At 38.1% G+C, this 25,371-nt stretch overlaps 1 protein-coding gene across 17 annotated transcripts in view; it reads left to right on the forward strand.

Moving 5' to 3' along the window:
- Positions 1-25,371, forward strand: part of HDAC9 (histone deacetylase 9) — a 1,021,922-nt gene that overhangs the window by 868,173 nt on the left and 128,378 nt on the right. The gene's annotated exons all lie outside the window — the stretch shown is intronic.

Consider the following 25,371-nt stretch of genomic DNA (forward strand, 5'->3'; position numbering starts at 1 on the left):
TTTTTTAAAAAGATGAAGGAAAAAAGCAAAATTACACCAAGAATAGTATCCACTATTGTGTATTTTAGTGGGGGTTGAAAAGAAACAAACTGAAAACAACCCAAGTAGTTTTAAGTGAGAGAGATGTGTTTGGAGCAAATGTGTTTTATTAATTTGAAAAGAACCAAAGAACCAGTATTATGCCAGCCTTTGTTTTAAATTGGCTTTACATGTGACAGAATTTTCTGCACTTTAATTCTTCCAGTAACATTGTTAGGTAGTAGCTATTTTTAACATCTATTATTTACTCAGCGTTCTTGGTGCCTTGTTGTCTATTGAAAATATATTGAAAGAGGCAGCTCTACAAACACAAACAAAGCATAATTCACAATTTTGGTAAAATTGAATAGAGAGGTGTTCGTTCACATTACATATCTTTATTATCCTTTTTCTTTGTGGAATCCCCCTCACATGGAAGTCAGTCTTTTCACTGCAGATAAACCTCATTTAGGTCAAGACTGGTGAATAGTTTAGTCTAAATAAAGGGGAAAAAAAACGCTTGTACCCTAAATTGAGAGAAACCCAAACAATAGAAAACACATGGAGCAAAGATGGAAATCTAGAAAAGGTGTCCTTTGCCATTAAATCCAAGAATCTCCCTCAGAGGGAGGAATGTCTATATTTGGGTCTTTCTCCCTGCCAAGGGGAAAAGTTGTAACAAGTCTGAACTAGCTGGAAGGAACTAATCTTTTTGTTTACTTGTTTATTTGTTCATGTTTTGCCAAGTCAAATTCAAACTCAAATCTCAAATGTCATCTTGGAAGTTTCTACCTCTTGTAAGCTTTAATACAATGCACCAAGACCTTCTTTGTGTTGTGTTTCCTTTATCATTTGGGGGGATGCTCTTCGCTGTTTTCTATACCAGGATAAGTTTATCTATAATTTCTCCAGTCCCCCCCAACCCGTCATCTATTTCTTCTCTTCTTTGTCTTTTCTATTCAACAGAACATTGCTTCCTTACTAGCTGACTTGTTTCCTAAGAAAAACACAGATACATATTTTTTAAATTGACCCTTTGTTGAGTATATGCAGCTTAATAAGGAAAAGTTATACAATGAGGAGAGGCAATTTTAGAACCCAAAGAGGCTGCGGTAAAGGCTATCTAAAACAGTTCACTTATTTCATAGATGAGAAAATGAATTTATTTTACCATCTGAAATACTTGGGGTTAAAACCCAAGTGCTTATCCTGAATTTGTAGTTAGATGAAATTGCATAAGCTTTTACTGGATGTTTTCCACAAAGAAAAATGTTTCATAAAATGCATGAGAATAGAGAACTAGTGTGCACGCTACAGAGGCCATTTTGGTGCCCAAGACCCTTAACCACAAGCAGTCTGTGACAGACACTGACTAGTCCCATGCTACTTAAACAAAAAAACAGCAGGACATCATATATGAGCAACTTTTTATATAGATCATCTCATGCAGTTCTCAGTTTGCCAGCTATATTTTCTAGAGATGCTGCCTAGATACTGGGTAGAGGTTAGGATTACTGGACCACTGTATAGTTATTCCCCAAATAGCTCACACCTGGGTCTCTTTTTTTCCTTTCTAACCATCTGTCAATTGCGTTTATATTGCTTTGGTCTGGACAGACAATTAATATTGGTCCTTCACTGTCCCATGCCAGAAGTCATTCTCCATTTGAGGGGAGTCCCAAAATGAGGCTAGAAATGGGCTAAAACCTAAATTAAAAAGCAGGTAGAAATGAAAGAAACTCATTTCTTTCCCATTCCTTCAAAACCCACCCTTGCCCAAAGTAGAATGTTTAAGGATTTTAGAGAGTAGTTTGGAGGATACTGTCTTGTCAGAGATGCCAAAATTTTGTCTTAGCACATTGAATAAATCCTCTAAAAAACTTTTGTTTGATAATTCTGAAAGGAAAAGATAAGGCAAAATAACAAGTGTTTTTGTTTTTAAACATCTAATTAATTCCCTGATTTCTTTTTTTTTAAGTATTGGTTGATACTTTGACAAAAGTCTCAGCTCACATATAGACGTAATTTAAAATTAAAGTTGATTCTTGGCTAGTAGTATTTTTCTTCCTCTTTTCTCCTCTCATCTCTTCACATATTGAACGTTCTTTTCTCTGAGAGTAGAATACAAATATTCAGATTTGTCTGTGCTGATGTTTTAAATAAATTAGCTGAATTAGTTATTTGAAATCTATGCTGTTCTTTCAATTAACCACCAGGATTAAGGCGCAAACTGAATGGAATGAGTATCTTTGTGTCCTACCCTAAACCTTACATCAAACTTTACCTTAAAGTTATCAGCTTATCTTTTAAGATAGTCTTGTTTGGATCTTATTGTCTGCAGGTTAGAGTTTAAGAATTTTGGCATAACAACTGAGTGCCACGTTCAAACAGTAAAATTGATTCACCATATTGCAGCACCCGCTGGCTCAACAGTGTTGTCACCATTAAAAATAAAAAAGTTTCTTTACTTCAAATTCATTTTACAACAACATATTTTGTGTTTCTTTTCAATACATCTGTATATTTTCTGTTTTCCATGGCTTCAGGTAGTGAACTCATATGTGCAAATTGCTTTTATCGTGTGAGAACTTTCCTTTCTTTGGAATAATGCAAAAGTCATTGTGAGATGATAGCCATGTGTGATTTTAAAAAACAAACACGTGCTCTTTTTATGAACAGAGAGTAGTTTTATAGTCCTTGAGATAGAAACCACTTCCCTCAGCCAATACACAAGTGTTATTTTGATAAATGAAGAATAGATAATAGTCGGGGAAAAGAATCAAATAACATGTCTTAGAGTTTTGAATTACCATCTTCTCCGTGATAGAATGTTTTATCCTTTTTAGTGATCCTCTCATTCCTTTTTCCCTTGTGGAATGTCTGTCAGGGAAATACACTATTGTGGGGCAGATACCTGTCTAAATGAATTGGTACTTAGCTGTGAGTTAATCTTAGGGAAGAACAAAAATTCCTTCATTGGTTAATTCTCCAGAAATAAGTCTCCAAGAAGATGAGTGCTAAGCCAGTCAACAAATAAGTGCCAGGAAACAAGTTCGTTAAACATATGAGGCTATGCTCATCTACTTCATCTGCTGATAATGGATGTTTGTGCTTCTCTCGTGCATATTCAGGAGAGTCTGGTTCACAATGTCCTCTGCCTACACATTTTATTTGTCCATAGGGTTGAAGGTGGACTGAGCCAGAACTCTAAGTAGATTTTCATTTTTACTTGTTCTTCCCTCACTAATGATTCTACTTTTACCTTAAAATGTCCATGGCTCTCCAAGGTCTCTAATTTTCTCCCCATTATCAAAAACTGTAAAGGACTTGATCATATTCACTGTGTTTTATTTCCTGATTATACTTTTTTAAATGAGTACATTCCAGCTAGTGTGTTAGTTCCGTTTGGCAGTTGAATCTTTTATTATTTTTCTGCAACTGTGAGAACAATGCTTCGTCTTCTCATAATAGAATTTCAGGCCACAGCTAACAGGTGTGGAGAAAAGAAGTGTCTGGAAGACACCTACCAAATGTCACTTTATGAAAGATCAACCTTGAACTGCTTCTGTTCTTTTATATTAGGGTTGAAATTGGGGGAATATCATGCTGGTTGATTATTCAAAGTATCCTCCCATCCATCTACCATCAGATTAACCTCTGTTATATACTTCTGTGCTGTGTCCTCAGAAGCTGGACGAGCACCTGGCGCATAATCTAAGTAACTTTATTTTTTTTTTTTAATGAGCAAAGGTAAAATGAACCCATGCTTTCTTAGCTAAGTCAGACCCTTTCTTCCAGTATATTTGATGCTACTTGAATTGGGAGTTCATGATTATTTTTAGTTTTGGTATTGCTGTCCCTCTATCACTGCTACTTATTTCCAGGTCTTAGACCACATATTCATAACTCCTATAATATTTAAATGAACACAAACCTGTGTTTCTGACAATGGTCACTTATTCAATATTTCCTTTAACAGAAATATTATTGAAAATAATGTAAATATTAAATGGGAAGTAATGATTTCCTTAATAATGGGCCTTGGGCAGAAGCACTGAGTATTAACAACTGCTAGAATCTAGTTGGTGAGAAAACTCATTTCATCTCTCCTCAGAAAAACAGGACAGGGGAGAGTGACTCCTTTAAATAATATACCTGAAGTAAGTGTGAAAAAATATGGGAGAGTGCAGAAGAGCTCGTTTGGATGGGGTTAGAAGATCTATGTTTAAATCTCAACTTTGTTCCTTATTAATTTTGTAATCAAGTTAGTTTCTTAATCAGCCAAAAAAAAGTAGGAGAGTAGGGAAATAATAATTATACCTACAACATAAGGAATAAATGATTAAGCATTGTGAGGTAATAGTTTTGAATTTTATTGTGGATATCATTTCAACAATTCTAAACATTCAACAGAAGTCTGAGATTTTAGATGATGTACTTGAACACAAAATACACAACACAAATTTAAGAAGAATTTTATACTCTTACCTGAACAAAATGGTCAGAATGGTCCTAGGAAGCTATTCAGGATTCTAGGTGAATAAAAGTATATGTCCATTCAGTTAAAAGTCAGGGGGCTTCCCTGGTGGCGCAGTGGTTGAGAATCCGCCTGCCGATGCAGGAGACACGGGTTCGTGCCCTGGTCCGGGAAGATCCCACATGCCGCGGAGCGGCTAAGCCCGTGAGCCATGGCCGCCAGGCCTGCGCGTCCGGAGCCTGTGCTCCGCAACGGGAGAGGCCACAACAGTGAGAGGCCCGCATAGCATACCGCAAAAAAAAAAAAAAAAAAGTCAGGTTAGGAGGAGAAGTACCTTTGTTTCACATTTTCATATCCACATGCATTCTCACATTGTAATTAGTTTGGGGGCAATTGGAATGAATTACAATGCTCTTTAAAAAAATGAGACATCATTATTTTGTAGTGAGGATAACTCAGGCACTGCCTGCCTAAAAACTCTGCAGTTTGTCTTGGTATATTGAGGTGTGTTTGGATCTTGACATTATTAATAAACTGATGCAGAAGAACTTATCCAGTGGTGCATTTTTAGCAACTGAACTATCTGAAGCACAGTTAAGAATCAGAAAACAAACAGAAGAACTTCTGAAATGCAAAAACTGATGCAGAAGGTCCACTTATAAATGTATAGACATGCTTTCTTGCCCTTACTGAGATTCTGATTAATTCTTTACATATATAACTAGCATACTTGATTATCTAATTTTCCAACTGCCGCAAATTTAAGCAATAGTTTGGAAGTAGAGGTAGATGAATGGATGGTGGGCATATTTCTGTCTCAGACATTCTTAAATTTGAGGTTGCAGGCCTCCTGGGAATCCATGGATAGAATTCATGGGGCTTATAAACTTGGATGGGAAAAAATTACATTATTTTTACTAATCCTGCCCCTTATTAGCTGTATGAATTTAGGAATGTATTTTCTCTCATTATAAATATAGGCAACAAACCATAACTATATCAGTAAAATAGGTAGCCTTGTCACCAATAGAAATGGCAGCTATTTTCATACCACTTTACTGTTGTGTAGATATTTCCAATGATCAATTATTCTCAACATTACTTTGAAGTGATGATGTATGTCAGACCGGCTGCTCAATTAGTTCTTTGATGCAGTAATATAGAATTAAATGTATTACACCGTGGCTTTCCTCCATATTTTGGTAGCTCCTTTCTATAGTAGTTTATTTTGTTTTCTGTGTACTTTATTGTGTACATTTTAAAACATTCTGAGAAGGGGTCCATAGGCTTCACTTCAAATACACACACACACTCACGCACACACACACCCATGATCTTTACCTTGAAGCAGAGAATAGTTTGTCTCTTTCTACTTGCTGATTTACTTCTCCCATTATGCCTGGTGTAATTATTTTGTTATATATTACTGAACTTTGAAGCAAACAATAAAAAAAAAAATGAGTGTTCAGTTTTTCCAAAGATTTCTTATGTGTAAAACAAACTTCAGATATGTGTTGCAGGGCAAGCTAATCTTGTCTCATAGCTGGAAGTCACACTGACTTTATAAACATATCATCATAATTTTAGAGAGAATAAACTAGTGTAATTTGGGAAATCAGAAATTTTGTCTAAAATCATGCATCCATTCTAAATTTTTTTTAATTTTGGGTGATTTTAAAGATGTATAATACAGAGAATTTTATAACAACTTTATCACTTCCACTATTCAGAATTGGCAGCAGCTAAATATTTTTATTATGTTTACTCCAAATCTTTTGTTTATAAAAGAAATAAAAATTGCAGATGAGTGAGGACTTCCCTTTAATCACTGAATCACTGTCTCTAAGTCTTATTCCCATTCCCCTCATAACCACTGTCATAATTTGTGTACTTTCCAGTACATACACACACACACACACACACACACACACACACTATACAATATTATTTTAGTGAGTATGGTTTTTAATTTACCATATATAGCAAAAGGTAAGTATTTACGTTATTCTATACATACAGTTTAAGGAAGTTGCTTTTTTTCACTTTTAATATCGTTGTTTTGACATATGCTCATGAATGTTTATATATTCTTTTAATTTCTCTCTACTGGGCCATTATGGACAGACACCATAGTGTACGTTACCTATCCTCCTATCAATGGACCTTTACGTTGTTTCCAGGTTCTCACTATTGTGAATAGTGTGGAAGTGAACATCCCTTCACAAGTCTCCTGTTGCCTGGGTGTTACCTTACCTGACTTTTTTAGTCAATTTGGGCTTCTGTCTCTTTTTCAGTATGAAGCACTTACAAACATGGAGGGAGGCAGCTGAAGAAGGAAAGAATGCCTTCTACCTTCCATAACTATTCCTCAAACTGCAGTCCATGTCCCTTGTCTCACAACCACATACACCCACAAATCTGCTCTTTTCTCTTCTCTTTACCATTTTACCCTTTGTATATACACCCCTTCCTTTCAAGTTAAAATTGGCAGAGAGGCTGTTGGGTACTAAAATTCTTCAAGTCTCATCCAAACTTTAACGAAAAAAGAATGGGCTAAAAATCATGTGATAGTTAAAATATTATAATTTTAAGGTGTTTTTAAGCAGTACTTTGGGAATTAAATTTAAATCGAAAAGATGGGCTACTCAAAGCCCATCTGACTGGCTATGCTGTGAATGACTGTGGAGGGCACCATGGCTCTGAGGTTGAAAGCACAGGCTGTTCATCCAGTAGACAAGTCATAATCCTGGCCTGGGCCCTTAGAAAGACCACAGGAATGTCATTTCAACGTCTTGAAGATTGTTTTCTTACCTGGAATGCAAACATTAATTTCATTCTGGCAGTGTTGTTTTTATTGATGGTACAGTAATAATACCTACTGGAAATCGTTGAGTGTTTACTCTGTGCTAGGCACTGTACACAATATTTTCCTGCATTTTCTCATTTCATTTTTATGATTAAATGAGATAATATATATGAAACACTCTTTTTTTTATACCCTGCAATCATGGATTTAACAGTCACGTAACCTCCAGATTTTAAAAAAAGTGACAGGAAAATTAAGTGACTTGCTCACAGAGCTGCGGAATAACAAAACCACAACTTGATCTCATGTCTTTTAACTTCCAGCTCAGCATATTTTCCACTTGGCTCAATGGGTTATTAAAAATATCCCAGATAAATAAGTAGAGTTTTTAATTACTGTAGAAGCTTATTCCAAATTGAGAAAATACAGAAAAAATAAAAGGAAATTTTCACAACAAAAATGTTCTTATTTAAATAAAATTCTCCAAGTCAAAAAAGTAACCAGAGCTCTTTTAACATATGGGAACTTACCATTTTGCAGACCGTGTGCACTGTTTTTCATGAAGCTTTCTGTGCAAGAACTAGTTAGGGACTCATTTTGTCTCTGGCTCAAAATTTCTGCATACCAGTACATCTCTTTGTTGTGCTCTTAAGCAAGTACATTGCCCCCTGCAAAGACAGGGGGAAGTGGATTTACAGGACATTTATATTCAGAAATGTCTTATGCAAAATGGCTTCCTTATATGTAACTAACAGTTAGTATAAAGAAGCAGCATAGTTAATTAATAAGGAAAATGTCAGTATATAAAAAATTAAAAATCTTAGATTTCGGAATGATTTTATTTTTAAATGACAAGCAAAAGATTTATCCAGTGAGTGCTCCATGTTTTGCTGTTACCCTGCCTTCATTTTCTCACTCAATTGCCTTTTTCCTTATACCACATGACAGCTCAGATACCAAATTGTAGAAGAATATTTTCCATCTGCAGTGCTTAGTTACTGATGTCATGAAACAATCCTTAGGCTACAATGACTACTGCTTAACTTTGAAGAGCAAAATTACTGTAACTGTACCATAACTGGGGCCAGGTCAACATTGCTTTTGAAAATAAAATACATACATCCTGAAGGAGGATGCCAGCTGCAACTGAACAGTAAAATACATGCTATATTTCATTGATACTTTTTCATACTTTAACATGTCTGAATCGGAATACCTCTTACATTTGATGGCATTTAATTGTTGGGTGGGCAATGTTTTTTTTTTTTAATTTACATAGTGGTTTGTAAAAACATGGTCACAATTATTTTGTGCTGTAATTGATGACACCTTAGATTAAATGAAATATGTAGCATTTTACTTTTTGAGATGTTGTTTTAAAAATCCCAGCCAAAGGCCATATTAAAATTATAGCTTAGATTTCCATTTTATATTTCCTTTACAGACTTCCGATGATTGAATAGAGCCTTGAGAAAGTAAAAATTAAAATAATAATATAATATAAAACAACCAAAAGTATTATCAAGGAGAAATTTCAGGTAGTGGATTCTCTTAATGGGTTTGCTTTGAATTCAGAGAAAAAATTGTTTTTCCTTGGCCTGAAATCTATATGACCGTAGGCTCTGACCCTTCATCGTGATGATCACGCTAAGTAAAACTGGTTTCCAACTCATTTTACAAATCAGTACAATGAAGAGTCAAGTAGTCAAACGATTTATTAAGTAATGCCATAGGTCGGAGCCAGTAGTATAAGGGTATGGGCCACAGCTACATGACTGATAATCATCTACTAGCACATGTGAGGCTGATGAAGTTATCATGGAAATTATGGGGAATGAATGTGTACTTTCCTCTTACAGGAAGTTTTCCTCACACTGCTCTCATGGGCTGGAGAATCACTACCATCTAGTACCACGGTTTCCAAACTTGCAGGCATCAGCGTCACCTGGGGGTCTTGTTAGGTGTGCTGGGTCCCACTGTTAGAATTTCTGACTCATTATGTCTGGCGTAGGACCTGCAATTTGCATTTCCTACAAGTTCCCAGGTGAGTGCTGATACTCCTGGTCTAGGGATCACACTTTGAGAACCATGGGGCTAGTTATATAAAGAAAGGACACAGGACTTGAAATTAGTTGAACTGTATTTTGGGTCTAATTGGCAACCAACTCACTTTTCTGTGACTTAATATTCTTGTCTCTCAAACAGAAATAGTACAAATTATATTTGTTTTGGCTAAGCATGGGGCTACTATGAGAATCAAATGAGGTAATGAACTTGAAGAGATGCTTTGTAATATATGATACTGTACATATGAGAAGATATCAGTGATATTGTACCCATTAAATTTGGGGATATTGTTGTTTTCATACAAGTAGGCTGGGTTCAGAATTCTAAGGTCAAAACAACTTTTCATTCTTAGATGAAAATATATTCTAAATATTTAGTTATTTTAAAATGTTTAACATATTTAAATATTTAAAGATATTTTAAAACATCTGCAATAGGTAGCTATTGTTGCTTTTTATAGGGAGATGGCTGGAGTCCCACATATCTCTTTTCTCCCTGAATCTTTTTCAACAGAACCTCCAGACTTGTCCCAGGTGACACTGGGGCTCATGGCCACAGATAAGTCACCAGGAATTGTGGCAACTCTTTTAACACAAATTTTTATGATTCTGGAGCATTACAGTTAATGAGCCTCCTCTGCCCAGTATTTCCCTCAGTCACTTCCATGGACTTCCCCTTATCTCTTCACCTAAATAACATAATTGTTACTCAGTAGAGTACAATGAACTCTACCAGGTCCCTCGGTAGAACGAGTACTTTAGAAATCAACTTTCTCCTAAAGAAATAACAAGTGTTGGTGAGGATGTGGAGAAAAGGGAACTTTCAAACATTGTTGGTGGGATTGTCAACTGGTGCAGCCACTATGGAAAACAGTGTGGAGGTTCATCAAAAAATTAACAGTAGAACTGCCATGTGACCTAGCGATTTCACTTCTATGTATTGTATTTACCTGAAAAAAACCAAAAACATTAATTCAAAAAGATATATGCCCTCAATGTTCATTGCAGCATTATTTACAATAGCAAAGATATGGAAGCAGCCCAAGTGTTCAATGATAGAGGAGTGGATAAAGAAGATGTGGGGTATATGTATAATGAAATATTTTAGTCATAAAAAAAGTATCAATAATTTTTCCGTTTGTGACAATATAGACAGACCTAGAGGGTGTTATGCTAAGTGAAAGAAGTCAGATAGAGAAAGACAAAAACTATATGATCTCACTTATATATGGAATCTAAAAAACAAAACAAACAAACAGAACAAAATGGAAAGAGAGTCATAGATACAGAGAAAAAAGAGGTGGTTGCCAGAAGGGAGGGAATGGGAATGTGGGTGAAATAGTGAAGGGGATTAAGAGGTACAAGCCTCCAGTTCTATAATAAATAAGTCATGGGGATGTAATACGCAGAATGTAAGAATCTTATGATTCTTATGTAATTATAAGAAATATGATTAATTATATTGTAATAACTTTGTATGGGGACAGATGGTTACTAGATTTATCATGGTGGTCATTTTGTAATGTATGCAAATGTCAAATCATTATGTAGTACACCTGAAATTAGCATAACGTTGTATGTCAACTATATTTCAATAAAAAAGAAGTGGTTGGAAAAAAAAAAAAAGAAATAAGCTTTCTCCTGATCTCAGAATTTGCTGTATTTTCTTTTCTTTTTTTAAAAAACAAATTTATTTATTTTATTTATTTATTTTTGGCTGTGTTCGGTCTTTGTTGCTGTGCGCAGGCTTTCTCTACTTGCCGCAAGTGGGGGCTGCTCTTCCTTGCAGTGCATGGGCTGCTCATTGTGGTGTCTTCTTTTGTTGCGGAGCACGGGCTCTAGGTGTGTGGGCTTCAGTAGTTGTGGCATGCAGGCTTCAGTAGTTGTGTCACACGTGCTCCGTAGTTGTGGCTCGTTGGCTCTAGAGCGCAGGCTCAGTAGTTGTGGCGCACGGGCTTAGTTGCTCCATGGCATGTGGGATCTTCCCAGACTATGGCTCAAACCTGTGTGTCCTGCATTGGCAGGTGGATTCTTAACCACTTCGCCACCAGGGAAACCCCCAGAATTTGATGTATTTTCAATCAAACAATATGAAATGTGATGACATAGAGATGTATACTTTTCTTCCAAGTTGTTTTAAAATGCCATACTTATTTTAAAGAAATTTCTTCATCCCCTCCCCAACCTACCTCTAAATCTTAGTACCAGCTTGTTCCATAAGAAATTGTATGGATCTAACCAGATTGTAAGCTCTTATTTATCTCTTCCTATCATTTCTTCAGATTTTTTTTTTTTTTCCTTTGGTGTGGTACGCGGGCCTCTCACTGCTGTGGCGCCTCCCATTGCGGAGCACAGGCTCTGGACGCGCAGGCCCAGCAGCCACGGCTCACGGGCCCAGCCGCTCTGCGGCATGTGGGATCTTCCCGGACCGGGGCGCGAACCCGTGTCCCCTGCATCGGCAGGCGGACTCTCAACCACTGCGCCACCAGGGAAGCCCTCTTCAGATTTTTAATGTGTACAACTTTTCGATCTAAATGAGTCACCTACATAAAATAATTTGATGTTTATTTTCACTTTGGAAGCAGAAGAGAAATGCCTAGGGTTAGGAACATCAGTTTGTAAATCTCTGCTTCAACTACTGCATATTTCTCTAATGATCAGCCTTTATACAGGAATGACTTAGGTGGAGTCATATATAATGATATAAATGTATAGGTAAGGTCTTCATTCTCTACTGTTTTCGTCTTTTCTATGCCTTGATAGAATGTGTCTGTAACTGGAAGAGCAGTCTGCTTCAGAAATTATTTTACCAAATCATTGACCATCTATTGCAGGTCATCCCGATGCTTAATATTATTTTCCTACAACTACAATATAATTTGCACTTCCTACCATACATGACCTCTTTCCTCTCTCTGTGTGACCCTATTCTCCTTGGTCCTCCCCTTTGTTCATTATGCTCCAGACTTGCAAGTCTTTCCATCTCTCAAACTGGCCAGACTCCTGTCAGGTCTGTGCATAGGATATTCCTTTTGTCTGCAACCCTCTCTCCTTCAGTGTTCCCTGGCTGTTTTCTCAGCTCAGATATTATCGTCTCAGAGAGTTCTTCCCTAACCACGTGTCCACCCCCCCAACCCCCACCATCATCCTCTACCGCTTGCCCTAATTGCTATTTGCCAAAACTATGCAATTTGAGGCTATTTTGTATTGTTAACTATTTATCCCCAGGCCTAAAACATCTCCTCACTCACTGTCCAGACTCAAAAGATATTTATTGAGTTTCATTTATTGGATGCTTTTTCTCTTAAAAAAATCAAATGACCTCATTTAAAAATGTATTTAAATTTTGCAAAGTCAATCTGTTTTTTTCCTTTTACTTGAAAAGTTTGGTAAATGGGTGTATATTCAAGATATTTTCATAAGAATCCAAGTTGAACCATGTTTGTTGCTATTAAAAGAAAGAAAAGAAACAATAACCATACTAGCAGGAAGTATGAGATAGTGGTTCAAAAAAGCAGGCTCTGAAGTGTACCTCTCTAGGATCGACACTTGGTTCTGACACTTTTCTAATTGTGTGATGTTGGGTAACTTATTTTACCTTAGTGACACTCAATTTTCTCTTCTGCAAATGGGACTATTTCATAGGTTTGTGAAGATTAAATAAAACAGCCCATTTTCACCCTGAAAACTAACATTTAGTAGGCCCTCAACAAATCTTAGCCAAAATTATATACTGTTAAAATGTTCAAATGCCTTGGAAATGCTTTATATTACAAGTTTAATACATTCATAGAACACTATGCTTGTTGGAATTGAGCAATTCTGGATCTGTGTCTTGATAACAAAATATAACTTTATGGCTTTTAAATACTTCAAACTAATTTACAGATGAAAACAGCAATAATTAGCAATTGTTAACAAAATGCATGAGTCTGTAGATTTGGGGGGATCACATCTGTTGGTGGAACAAATCTCCCAGACACCTACATAATAAGGAGTCAGTCTATCTAGACAAGCTCAGATAGGTAGTAGAGGCTAATGATATCTGGGACAAACAGCAAACTTCTTCATTTGGTAAGAATTTCCATAAACACCTAAACGATTTTTATGTGCAAAAAAAAAGACTCTTCATGTTGCTTAAGATAAAAACAAGGAATAAAACTGAGGGAAGTGATTTCCCTGGTGGCACAGTGGTTAAGAATCTGCCTGCCAATACAGGGGAAATGGGTTCGAGCCCTGGTCCAGGAAGATACCACAGGACACAGAGTAACTAAGCCAGTGCGCCACAACTACTGAGCCTGCACTCTAGAGCCCGTGTGCAGCAACTACTGAAGCCCACATGCCTACAGCCCTTGCTCCGCAAAGAGGGAAGCCACCACAATGAGAAGCCTGCACACAGCAAGGAAGAGTAGCCCCCACTGGCCCCAACTAGAGAAAGCCCATGCACAGCAATGAAGACCCAATGCAGCCAAAAATAAAAAACTGGAGATTGGTTCAAGGTGGTGGAGTAGAAGGATGTGCTCTCACTCCCTCTTGTGAAAGCACCGGAATTACAACTGCTGAACAGTCATGGACAGGAAGATGCTGGAACTCAGCCAAAAAGATACCCCACATCAAAAAACAAAGGAGAAGCCACATTGTGATGGTAGGAGGGGCACAATCACAATAATATCAAATCCCATAACTGCTGGATGGGTGACTCACAAACTGGAGAACACTTATACCACAGAAGTCCACCTACTGGAGTGAAGGTTGTGAGCCCCACGTCAGGCTTCCAAACCTGGGGGTCTGGCAACGGGAGGAGGAATTCCTAGAGAATCAGACAGTGAAGGCTAGCGGGACTCAATTGCAGGACGTCTACAGGACTGAGGGAAACAGAGACTCCACTCTTGGAGGGCACACAAAGTAGGTGTGCATCAGGACCCAGGGGAAGGAGCAGTGACCCCATAGGAGACTGAACCAGACCTACCTGCTAGTGTTGGAGGGTCTCCTGCAGCGGGGGGGGTTGGGGAACGGTGGCTATAGCTCACTGTGAGGATAAGAACACTGGCAGCAGAAGTTCTGGGAAGTACTCCTTGGTGTGAGCCCTCCCAGAGTCCGCCATTAGCCTCACTAAAGAGCCCGGATAGGCTACAGTGTTGGGTCACCTCAGGCCAAAAACCAGCAGGGAGGGAACACAGCCCCACCCATCAGCAGACAAACTGATTAAAGTTTTAATGAGCTCTGACTACCAGAGCAACAGCCAGCTCTATCCATCACCAGTCCCTCCCATCAGGAAACTTGCACAAGCCTCTTAGATAGCCTCATACTCCAGAGGGCAGGCAGCAGAAGCAAGAAGAACTACAGTCCTGCAGCCTGTGGAACAAAAACCACATTCACAGAGAGATAGACAAGATGAAAAGGCAGAGGGCTATGTACCAGAAGAAGAAACAAAATAAAACCCCAGAAAAATAATTAAATGAAGTGGAGATAGGCAACCTTCCAGAAAAATAATTCAGAATAATGATAGTGAAGATGATCCAGGACCTCGGAAAAAGAATGGAGGCAAAGATAGAGAAGATGCAAGAACTGTTTAACAAAGACTGAGAAGAATTAAAGAACAAACAAACAGAGATGAACAATACAATAACTGAAATGAAAAATACACTAGAAGGAATCAATAGCCGAATAACTGAGGCAGAAGAACGGATAAGTGACCTGAAAGACAGAATGGTGGAATTCACTGCTGCGGAACAGAATAAAGAAAAAAGAATGAAAAGAAATGAAGACAGCCTAAGAGACCTCTGGGACAACATTAAACGCAACAACATTTGCGTTATAGGGATCACAGAAGGAGAAGAGAGAGAGAAAGGACCAGAGAAAATATTTGAATAGATTATAGTTGAAAACTTCCCTAACATGGGAAAGGAAATAGCCACCCAAGTCCAGGAAGCGCACCGAGTCTCATACAGGATAAATCCAAGAAGAAACATGCCAAGACACATAGTAATCAAACTGGCAAAAATTAAAGACAAAGAAAAATTATAGAAAGCAGCAAGGGAAAAACGACAAATAACATACAAGGGAACTCCCATAAGATTAACAGCTGATTTCTCAGCAGAAACTCTTCAAGCCAGAAGGGAAGGCATGACATACTTAAAGTGATGAAAGGGAAGAACCTACAACCAAGATTACTCTACCCAGCAAGGATCTCATTCAGATTAGATGGAGAAATCAAAAGCTTTACAGACAAGCAAAAGCTAAGTAAATTCAGCACCACCAAACCAGCTCTACAACAGATGCTAAAGGAACTTTTCTAAGTGGGAAACACAAGAGAAGAAAGGGACCTACAAAAACAAACCCAAAAGAATTAAGAAAATGGTCATAGGAACATACATATCAATAATTACCTTAAACGTGACTGGATTAACTGCTTCGACCAGAAAACACAGGCTTGCTAAATGGCTACAAACACAAGATCCTTATATATGCTGTCTACAAGAGACCCACTTCAGACCTAGGGACACATACAGACTGAAAGTGAGGGTATGGAAAAAGATATTCCATGCAAATGGAAATCAAGAGACAGCTGGAGTAGCTATACTTATATCAGATAAAATAGATTTTAAAATAAAGAATGTTACAAGAGACAAGGAAGGACAATACATAATGATCAAGGAATCAATCCAAGAAGACAATATAACAATTATAAATATATATGCACCCAACGTAGGAGCACCCCAATACCTAAGGCAACTGCTAACAGGTATAAAAGAGGAAATTGACAGTAACACAATAATAGTGGGGACTTTAGCACCTCACACCAATGGACAGATCATCCAAACAGAAAATTAATATGGAAACACAAGCTTTAAATGACCCAATAGACCAGATAGATTTAATTGATATTTATAGGACATTCCAGCCAAAAACAGGAGATTACACTTTCTTTTCAAGTGTGCACAGAACATTCTCCAGGATAGAGCACATCTTGGGTCACAAATCAAGCCTCCGTAAATTTAAGAAAATTGAAACCATATCAAGCATCTTTTCTGACTACAACGGTATGAGATTAGAAATCAATTACAGGGAAAAACACGTAAAAAACACAAACACATGGAGGCTAAACAATACATTACAAAATAACCAAGAGATCACTGAAGAAATCAAACAGGAATTCAAAAAATACCTAGAGACAAGTTACAATGAAACAACAATGACACAAAACCTATGGGATGCAGCAAACATAGTTCAAAGTGGGAAGTTTATAGCAATATAAGCCTACCTGAAGAAACAAGAAGAATCTCAAATAAACAATGTAACTTTACAGCTAAAGGAACGAGAGAAAGAAGAACAAACAAAACCCAAAGATAGCAGAGTAAAGAAATCATAATGATCAGAGCAGAAATAAATGCAATAGAAACAAAGAAAACAATAGCAAAGATCAATAAAACTAAAAGCTGGTTCTTTGAGAAGATAAACAAAATTGATAAACCATTAACCAGACTCATCAAGAAAAAGAGGGAGGGGATTCAAATCAATAAAGTTAGAAATGAAAAAGGAGAAGTTTCAACAGACACCACAGAAATACAAAGCATCCTAAGAGACTACTACAAGCAACTCTATGCCAATAAAATGGACAAGCTGGAAGAAATGGACAAATTCTTAGAAAGGTATAACCTTCCAAGACTGAACCAGGAAGAAACAGAAAATATGAACAGACCAATCACAATTAATGATATTGAAACTGTGATTAAAAATCTTCCAACAAACAAAAGTCCAGGACCATATGGCTTCACAGGTGACTTCTATCAAACATTTAGAGAAGAGCTAAAACTCATCCTTCTCAAACTCTTCCAAAACACTGCAGAGGAAGGAAAACTCCGAAACTCATTCTATGAGGCCACCATCACCCTGATGCCATAACCAGACAGAGATACTACAAAAAACGGAAATTACAGACCAATATCAATGATGAATTTAGATGCAAAAATCCTCAACAAGGGACGTCCCTGGTGGCACAGTGGTTCAGAGTCTGCCTGCTGATGCAGGGGACATGGGTTCAGCCCCGGTCCGGGAAGATCCCACATGCCATGGAGTGGCTGGGCCCGTGAGCCATGGCCGCTGAGCCTGTGCATCCGGAACCGGTGCTCCACAATGGGAGAGGCCACAACAGTGAGAGGCCCACGTACCGCAAAAAAAAAAAAAAAAAAAAAAAAAAAAAAAAAAAAAAACGAGCAAAGAGAATCCAGCAATACATTAAAAGGATCATACACTATGATCAAGTGAGATTTATCCCAGGGATGCAAGGATTCTTCAATATAAGTATTCTTCAATATATGCAAATCAATCAATGTGATACACCATATTAAGAAACTGAAGGAGAAAAACCATATGATCATCTCAATAGATGCAGAGAAAGCGTTTGACAAAATTCAACACCCATTTATGATAAAAACTCTCCAGAAAGTGGGCATAGAGGGAACCTACCTCAACATAATAAAGACCATATACAACACACCCACAGCAAACATCATTCTCAATGGTGAAAAACTAAAAGCATTTCCTCTAAGATCAGGAACAAGAAAAGGATGTCCACTCTCACCAGTCTTATTCAACATAGTTTTGGAAGTCGTAGCCATGGCAATCAGAGAAGAAAAAGAAATAAAAGGAATAAAAAATTGGAAAAGAAGAAGTAAAACTCACTGTTTGCAGATGACATGATACTATACATACAGAATCCTAAAGATGCCACCAGAAAACTGCTAGAGCTAATCAGTGAATTGGGTAAAGTTGCAGGATACAAAATTAATTCACAGAAATCTCTTGCATTCCTGTACACTAATAATGAAAGTTCAGAAAGAGAAATTAAGGAAAAAATTCCATTCACCATTGCAGCTAAAAGAATAAAATACCTAGGAATAAACCTACCTAAGGAGGAAAGAGACCTGTACTCAGAAAACTGTAAGTCACTGTTGAAAGAAATCAAGGATGGCACAAACAGAGGGAGAGATATACCATGTTTTTGGATTGGAAGAGTCAATTTTGTGAAAATGACTATACTACCCAAAGCGAACTACAGATTCAGTGCAATCCCAATCATATTACCAATGGCATTTTTTAAGAACTAGAACATAAAATCTTAAAATTTGTATGGAGACACAAAAGACCCCGAATAGCGAAAGCAATCTTGAGGGAAAAAAATGGAGCTGGAGGAATCAGGCTCCCTGACTTCAGACTATGCTACAAAGCTACAGTAATCAAGACAATATGGTACTGGCACAAAAACAGAAATGTAGATCAATGGAACAGGATAGAAAGCCCAGAGATAAACCCACGCACCTTTGGTCAACTAATCTTGGCCAAGTAGGCAAGGATATACAATGGAGAAAAGACAGTCTCTTCAATAAGTGGTGCTGGGAAAACTGGACAGCTACATGTAAAAGAATGAAATTAGAACGCTCCCTAACATCATACACAAAAATAAACTCAAAGTGGATTCAAGAACTAAATGTAATAGCGGACATTACAAAACTCTTAGAGGAAAACATAGGAAGAACCCTCTTTGACATAAATCACTGCAAGATCTTTTTTGATCCACCTCCTAGAGTAATGAAAATAAAACCAAAAATAAACAAATAGGACCCAATGAAACTTCAAAGCTTTTGCAAAGTAAAGGAAACTACAAATGACAAAAAGACAACCCTCACAATGGGAGAAAATATTTGTAACGAATCAACGGACAAAGGATTAATCTCCAAAATATATAAACAGCTCATGCAGCTCAATATTAAGGAAACAAACAACCCAATCCAAAAAGGGGCAGAAGACCTAAATAGACATTTCTCCAAAGGAGACATACAGATGGCCAAGAAGCACATGAAAAGCTGCTCAACATCACTAATTATTAGAGAAATGCAAATCAGAACTACAGTGAGGTATAACTTCACACCCATTAGAATGGGCATCATCAGAAAATCTAGAAACAACAAATGCTAGAGAGGGTGTGGAGAAAAGGGAACCCTCTTGTACTGTTGGTGGGAATGTAAATTAATACAGCCACTATGGAGAACTGTATGGAGGTTCCTTAAAAAACTACAAATAAAACTACCATATGACCTAGAAATCCCACTACTGGGCATATACCCTGAGAAAACCATAATTCAAGAAGAGTCATGTACCAAAATGTTCATTGCAGCTCTATTTACAATAGCCAGGAGATGGAAGCAACCTAAGCGTCTATCATCGGATGAATGGATAAAGAAGATGTGGCACATATATACAATGGAATATTACTCAGCCATAAAAAGAAACAAAATTGAGTTATTTGTAGTGAGGTGGATGGACCTAGAGTCTGTCATACAGAGTGAAGTAAGTCAGAAAGAGAAAATCAAATACCATATGCTAATACATATATATGGAATCTAAAAAATATATATATCATGAAGAACCTAGGGGTAAGACAGGAATAAAGACACAGACCTACTAGAGAATGGACTTGAGGATATGGGGAGGGGGAAAGGTTAGCTGTGACAAAGTGAGATAGTGGCATGGACATATATACACTACCAAACGTAAAATAGATGGCTAGTGGGAAGCAGCCTCATAGCACAGGGAGATCATCTCAGTGCTTTGTGAACACCTAGATGGGTGGGGTTGGGAGGGAGGGAGATGCAAGAGAGAAAAGATATGGGAACATATGTATATGTATAACTGGTTCACTTTGTTATAAAGTAGAAAGTAACACACGATTATAAAGCAATTATACTACAATAAAGATGTTTTTTAAAAAAGAACCTGCTATATAAATAAATAAATAAAATAAAATTCAAAAAATTAAAAATAATTTTTTTTAATTTAAAAAAAACTGAGGGAATATTTCTAGTGATGATTGCGATTATACCTCATCCATTGTGACTGACTATCTTTTCAGAAGCAGATTTTCTTTATAAAGTAAGGAAATATACTACAGTATAAGAGAAAATATTTATTTTTGAACAATACTATGGAAATTTATCTTTGATAGTACTGTGATATATATTTTAAAGTAAGACAGAAAATAGAAAGATAAAAGCATAGATAGAGGTCAAGATGAAAAGACAAAAGTAAGCCTAGAGAGACCGGACTTAATTTAGCAGTGCACTCAAGATTTAATTTATTTTGGCCAGCTATTACTTAACTGTAACAGTGTAGGTATTTCAGCAAGTCTGTCTGATCTGGGTTTCATAGCACATATTTGAGCACTGTATAAAATCCAGTCATCTCATTTAGAATCACTTGTCTCAAATTCAAAATGTGTTGCCAGCTCTGTTCATTTATTTACAGTTTTCTGGATATAAACAGTTTCCTCAGATGTTTTTATTTCTTTCAAAGACTTCTCCCCACAGCACTGTCCTTATGCACAATATTTCCTTCCTGTTTTAGGGTAATCATCTAAATAAGGCACACAGAGTTCCTAAAATCACTTTATTTTCCAAGTAGCCAGCAGAGGGAAACATTTATTAAATGTAGCTAATTTCAGTAACTGAGAGGCTTGTGAAGGGCCTAAAGAACACAGAGGAGTGTCAGGCTACTTGGGTCGGCTCCTGGAAGGTCATCGACTTTAAGAGCTGCATTTTATTAAGCACTGTGCTGGTTATTGGGACTTTTCCTGTTGTTTTACTCAGTAGTCTCAGGGGGACTGTTTGGCACTAGGGTGCAAAATGGGATCTCAGCAATTAGGAAAAGACACCACTGCAGGTTCTGTAAATCGTTGAATACCAGCTTAATAACTGATAACTGCCTGGCCAAAGAATAGCCCAAGGTTGTTCAAGAGTCCATCTGTTCACTCTTTCCAGAGGGCCTGCCTTATCTATCCATCCAGAGGCAGCCCTAGAGCCGCCTTCCACATAGAACAGAGGCATTGGTGCTATAGCAGCCTGGCAGATCTCTGTGTGAATGGATCTGTTCTCTCTGGGGTTAGGAGGCAGAGAACTTCCCACTGGTCTGCTTTGATTTTGATGACTCCCACTTCAGAGAAGGAAAAATGTGAAGAGCACAATGTTAAGTAACTTTTTGCTTTCAACCAAAGCCACCATTTCCACCTCCAGTTTTCCTAGGTCTGATGACTCCTTTTACTTCCATGTAACAATCAAGAAAAAGAGGGAAAGGAATAAGGGGACACAGTGAATAGTAGAGTGGTATATTGGAAAGTACACTAACTGGGAAGTTAGGCGACCTATGTTCTTATCCTTATTCAGACACTAAATATCTGTTTAAAGAATTGATGTTTCCAGTCCTCACCTGTACAATGAAGTATTTGGATCAACCAGTAGAGTGCTTTAAAGTTCTCTATATAGAATAACAAGAGCTGCAAGCATTTAATAAGCACTTTCAGTCTATAGTAAGCACATTACATTTACTTTTTTAATCTTTATAACAACACTGCAAGATAAGCAATATTGCTATGATCCCCATTTTATAGATGAGGACACTAAAGCATAAAAAAGATAAGAAATGCCAGATTTGTAAAAGAGCTACAGTCGGGATTCACAGGTGGTCTAGCTTCAGAGCTGGTCAAATGTATTTTTCTGTATATGTTTATATCAGAAATTGACCTTGAAAGCAAGGAGAGGCAGGGCCAGGACATGCTTAGGAGTTGCATCACCGTAGGGATCCTAGTTTATCAAGTTCACCCCTTTGGCTACGTGTCTCTCTCTCTCTCTCTCTCTCTCTCTCTCTCTCTCTCTCTCTCTCTCTCTCCCTCTCCCTCTCCCTCTCCCTCTCCCTCTCCCTCTCCCTCTCCCTCTCCCTCTCCCTCTCCCTCTCCCTCTCCCTCTCCCTCTCCCTCTCCCTCTCCCTCTCCCTCTCCCTCTCCCTCTCCCTCTCTCTCTCTCCCTCTCCCTCTCCCTCTCCCTCTCTCCCTCTCCCTCTCCCTCTCCCTCTCCCTCTCCCTCTCCCTCTCCCTCTCCCTCTCCCTCTCCCTCTCCCTCTCCCTCTCTGCTCCCCTCTTCCCTCTCCCTCCTCACCCCACTCCCCCTCTCATTTTCCTATTCTTTTCCTTTCTCTCCAGAAAGTGATTTGGGGTGTTGAAAGCATAAAACTCTCCAACATGAAGGACTTGGGCCCTTCCCTGCTAGGACAGAAAGAGGTAAATCTGGGTCCCTGTGTATCTATTCTCTCATGATGCTTTAGTGAAAGATAAGTAAAGGAGCAATACAAAGTAGGAAAAGGAGATTTATTGCACAGAAACAAATTCAGAGGGCTAGGGAAAGGGTATTTGATTTTGTCCCAGATATAATGATGTGAAATTTTCCACACGTAAGATTGATGGAGCTTCCTTCTTGGTAGAGAGATGAAATTTACATTCTAAGGATAATTACTATTGAGTTTAAGAAGATTAAATTTATGTCTGATCTTTTATTTTTTTTCCTCCCAGCCCATTACTTAATTCTTCTCATATTTGGCCATTTTCCAACTCAGAGTTGAGACTCCCTCTCACCTGAGTGTTTAGAACCTACACAGGGTTTCAAGTAGGTAAAAACATTGAAGGAAAAAAAGGAACCCTAAGTATCTTTTTTATCAAGTCAGTGACAGTAGAGAGACAGGCATATTTAGTGCTCTCTCACTGTGTCCTTGCCCTTCTTTTCACATTATTGGTGATAGCTGTGTCAGAAAGGAGAGGGAAAGCTACAGACTCTAAACAACTGGTGTTTATCTGCAAAACCAAGTCATTCAGGATGACCACCTGTTGTTGCACAGTTTAGGATTTGTACAAAGTGCTGCAGGGTGAGTGGGAGCTAAACCATGTAACCTGTGCTCCCTTCATCAGCCAAATACCATGGCCTGCATCATTGTTTAATCAGGAAAATCAAACCAGAATGGAAAAAATTGCTTAGTTCATTCAACAGATATATGTTGGGCATTGACTATGTCCTGGGGTTACATCAGTCTAAAAAAATCAGAACTCCCTGAGCTCATGCAGCTTATCTATCCAAGCTGTGCTGTCTAAAAGGGTACCCAGTGGCCACCTGTGATAATTTTAATTTAAATTAATTAAACTATATATTTTAAGTGCTCAGTAGCCACATGTAGCTGGCTCCTGCCACACTGGACAGCACTGAAATAGAGCATTTGCATCATCGCGGAAAGTCCTTTCACAGAGCATTTACTAAAGACTAAACCAAATAAATAAGTAAACATACAGTACATTAGGAGTTGATATGCTATTAATAGAATTAAAGTAGGGGAAGGATCAGGTTATGCTGGGAGAAGTGAGACTTGCGATTTTAAAAAGGATGGTCAGAGATGGCCTCGCTCATAAATGATGTTTGCATGAAAACCCAAAGGTAATGCGGAAGCAAGCTGTGAGAGCATTCTAGTCCCGCGAATAGACAGGGCAAAGACCCCGAGGCAGAGGTTCATTGGAGAGCTCAAAGAGTGAGGAAGCAAGGGGGACTGAGGTAGAGTGATCAAGGGAGAGGAAGGTAGAAGTGATGAGGAGTGGTTATACTCTGATTTATTTTAAAGGTAAGTGAACTAGACTTGCTGACAGACTGGCTCTGGACTAACAGAGGGGGTGAGGGTAGGGGAGGAAGCATAGCTCCAAGGTCTTGGGTGTGGACACCAGATAGGAAGGAATTGATGATAACTGAAATGGGAAAGGTCATGGAAGCAGGTTTGAGCTTATGATCAGGTGTTCAGCTCTGCACACAGATTTGTAAAAGTTTCCTAGACATATGAGTGGAGCTGTCTACAAGGCAGTTGAATGTATGTGCTTTGAGTTCAGGGTAGAAGTCAGAGCTAAAGATATAAATGTAGTTGTTATCAGCATGTAGATGGTATTTAAAGCCATGAGCCCAGATGAGAACACCTACGGGGCAAGTATAGGTAGGTAGAGAAGATATCTAAATACTGAGACCTAGAATCCTCCAGCATTATAATATCAGAGTCGTTACGAGGAGCCAGGTGAGGATTGGTTGATTTACACTAGCTAGTGTCCTGGAACCCAACTGAAGCAAGTGGTTCAAAGAGGAAAGCATTATCAGCCCTGTGAAATGTTGTTGATGGGGCAAGTAAGATGAGAACTGGTCAATAAACTCAGTGACAGGGAGGACACTGCTGACCTTGTCACTAAGGGGTTTGATGAGTTAAATCCTGATTCGAGGAAAGAATTGGAGAAGAGGGATTGAAGACTGCATGTATAGATTCCTCATCTTTTGAGGAATTTTGCTGTAAAGGGGATCAGAATAATGGAGCAGTATGTGGAGAGAGGAAATAAATGAGCATTTAAAAACATAATATTTGTAAAATAACAGTATATTTATGTGATGCTGGGGATGATCTAGTACAAGGTGAAAAATTGATACTGTTATAGAGAGAGCAAAGAATTAATTTCTGGGGAAATTTCCTTGAATTTAAGAAGGGAATGAGATCTTAGATACATGGGCAGCTTGTCCATGGTAAAAGTAGGAAAAGCAGAGCACATGGGTCCAGATGTTGGCAGGTGCTTGAATGTAGTGGTAGGAGATTGATGAAGTGTGCTTCTGATTGACTTCTTCCTCAGTGAAATAGGAACCAAGGTCATCAGTGAGAATGAGAGCAGGGAGGAAATTTTGGAGGTTTGAAAACTGAAGAGAAAATAAAGACATAAGTAGCTAGGAGAGTAAAAAGGCATCTACTAGCAGAAGATGACATGGAGCAACTTTGAGGGTCCACATAATTTTCATGGGCGTTGCTTCAAAGTGAGACAGTTCAGCATAGCTGTGTCATTTTCACCAGCCCTGTTGAGCAATAGAGTTTAACCAAGGCTGAATTAGTGTGAAAGAGGCAAGGCAGTGACTATCTTATATACTATGACTTCTAAACCAGTTAAAGGAGGGAAATGAGTATAAGAGGAATGAAAAAATGGATAGGATCAATGAATTGCCGATCTCAAAATTATTGCAGTTGCTATAGCAGTAGGAGTAAACTGAAAAGATAGGCAGTGACGATAAGAGACGAGAGTGCTTAGAACTGATATTATGGAAGGGTTCTAATTATTGCTG

This window comes from Kogia breviceps, chromosome 9, assembly GCF_026419965.1.
Source record: "Kogia breviceps isolate mKogBre1 chromosome 9, mKogBre1 haplotype 1, whole genome shotgun sequence".
Classification (NCBI taxonomy): Eukaryota; Metazoa; Chordata; class Mammalia; order Artiodactyla; family Physeteridae; genus Kogia; species Kogia breviceps.